Here is a 2,722-nt window from a genome sequence, read left to right as displayed (position 1 = left end):
AGAAGAACAATGTGAAGGGTGGTGGTGTCAAGAAGGGCAATGCCACCCCTTCCAACAAAGCCGGCGATGATGCGGCTGGAAGCTACGTCGGTATTTCGCCAAAGAGGAAGGGATGATGCAGCACAGCAGCAGTAGGTATTTCCCTCAGTGATGAAACCAAGGTTATCGAACCAGTAGGAGAACCAAGCAACACAACGTAAACAACACCTGCACACAAATAACAACTTCTCGCAACCCGACGTGTAAAAGGGGCTGTCAATCCCTTTCGGGTAGCGGCGCCCGAGATGGGCAAACGGACATGAGATAAAATTGTAGTAGATTGATAGATCGAACGCCAAATAAAATAAATAAGAATAAATTGCAACAAGGTATTTTTGTATTTTTGGTTTAATAGATCTGAAAATAAAAGCAAAGGGAAATAGATCGCAAAGGCAAATAATATGAGAAAGAGATCCGGGGGCCGTAGGTTTCACTAGTGGCTTCTCTCGGGAAAAATAGCAAACGGTGGGTGAACAAATTACTGTTGGGCAATTGATAGAACTTCAAATAATCATGATGATATCCAGGCAATGATCATTACATAGGCATCACATCCAAGATTAGTAGACCGACTCCTGCCTGCATCTACTACTATTACTCCACACATTGACCGCTATCCAGCATGCATCTAGTGTAATAAGTTCATGGAGAAACGGGTTAATGCAATAAGAACGATGACATGATGTAGACAAGATATATCTATGTAGAGATAGACCCCGTCGTTTTATCCTTAGTAGCAACGATACATACGTGTCGGTTCCCTTTCTGTCACTGGTGAAAGAACATGCGGTGCCCCCATGTTTGGTTTTGGTAATTGATGACAATCTCTATGGACTAATGGTTGCTTTGAGTTATATTTGAAGGATTTGTCCATAGTCATTTCTTGAAGTCCATGTGTTGGTTTCAAGGAGTTTATGTGGTGACCAAGGTGTTATTAAGGAATTATCCAAAGATTGGTCATGTGAGAGTTGAGCTTATTGCAAGCATGTCTTGAAGAAGAAGATTGTGTGATCATTCATGTTTACCTTCAAGACATCATCCAAATGAAGAGAGTTGGAAAGAGTCAAGGTTGATCAAAACTAAGTCAAGAGTGAATCAAGTTGATCAACACACAAAGCGACAAGATGTACCGAGGGATCAAGCGATCCCATGGTATGGTAAGCATTGTCAATTACGCTTTGTGTACTAACCCATGGCCTTCGTGAGAGTTCTTTGTGGGGTTAGGTTGTGGTGTGCAAGTTCAAGTGAAGCGGGCAAGTTCAAGTAAAGCATCACGAAGAGATCAAATGCTTGAAGCCATTGTGGTGACAATGGACTTGTGAAGATGTGCGGAAGGGTGGCTCACCCATAGTGGAGTATGGGGGAGCAATCAATTAGTCTTCATCGAGCCAACGCAATCAAGAAAGGTGGTCCATCTTGAGGGAGTCAAGATCGTCATCATCTAGCTCAAGTGGACCATGTGCAAGGCGAAGGTTTGCTCTTGATAGGTTTTCTATTTTACCGGTCTCATGATGGTAGTTGGGAGACCGGGTTATAGGATCGATTGCCGTACTATCAAGGGGGGCTCTCGATGAGTAGCTTGATCGTATCGTTCATAGAGAGCTCAAACCATTGCATCCTTGCATCATCTTTATTGGTTCTTGTTTGGTTCTTCTCTTTGTGAGTTTTGGAGCTTATGGTCATCTTGATGACAAGCTCGAGTTCATCGAAAATGGAGTTCACTCGCATCTTCTATGATGTTTTCGATGTTGGGGGTTATGCCGGTTCTTCTCGGTTGGAGGTTTCACTCCTCTATTTGTTGGCATACCTCCCCTGCCTCTTCTTACTATAACCAGTCGCTGTTTTGATGCTACTCGTCGTCTTGTATCCAACAAGCTTGAGTTTGCTCAATTCGGAGCTCATATGAAGAAGTTTTGGCAGTTCTGTTTTTCTCCCTGCGGTAGTACCGCGGTGGCAGCGGTAGTACCGCTTGTAGCGTCAAGCGGTAGTACCGCTCTACTACCGCCTCGATTTTGGGTCTGCTCTTTTTGTGTCGGGTTCAGCGGTAGTCGCGCGGCAGTAAGGCACGGTAGTACCGCCTATAAGCGGTAGTACCGCTCCGGTCGAGCGGTAGTACCGCTACTGCACTACTGCCACCGTACTCTGCTCTGTCCTGCCTCCTTTTGTCCCGTGTTCTGCTCCTCCAGAGGTAGTACCGCTGGGGTGAGCGGTAGTACCGCTTATCGGCGGTACTACCGCCCCAAGGTTCTTGTGTTGTTGCTCCTTTTCACTGCTTCTTCCGCCCGAGCGGTAGTACCGCTAGTGGAGCGGTAGTACCGCTCGTGTGCGAGCTGAGCACATAACAGGTGGATTTTCCCCCTCCTATAAAAGGGGGTCTTCTTCCCCAATGAACCTTATCCTTTGAGCTCGTGTTCTTCCCATTGTTGACCTTCTTCGAGCTTGCTAACTCTCAATCCCTCCATGGATTCTTGCTAGTTTTTGAGGGAAAAGAGAGAGGAGATCTAGATCCACATTTCCACCAATCACTTTCTCCTCTATGTGAGGGGAACCCCTTGGATCTAGATCTTGGAGTTCTTGGTGTTCTCCTTCTTGTTCTTCCTCTCATTTCCTCCCTAGCATTAGTTGCTTCGATGGGATTTGAGAGAGAAGGACTTGGGCACTCCGTGTGCCCTTGCCATTGCAT

Source organism: Triticum aestivum, chromosome 1D (genome assembly GCF_018294505.1).
Source record: "Triticum aestivum cultivar Chinese Spring chromosome 1D, IWGSC CS RefSeq v2.1, whole genome shotgun sequence".
NCBI lineage: Eukaryota > Viridiplantae > Streptophyta > Magnoliopsida > Poales > Poaceae > Triticum > Triticum aestivum.
The sequence above is the reverse complement of the archived record's forward strand: the minus strand, read 5'-3'. Positions refer to the sequence as shown.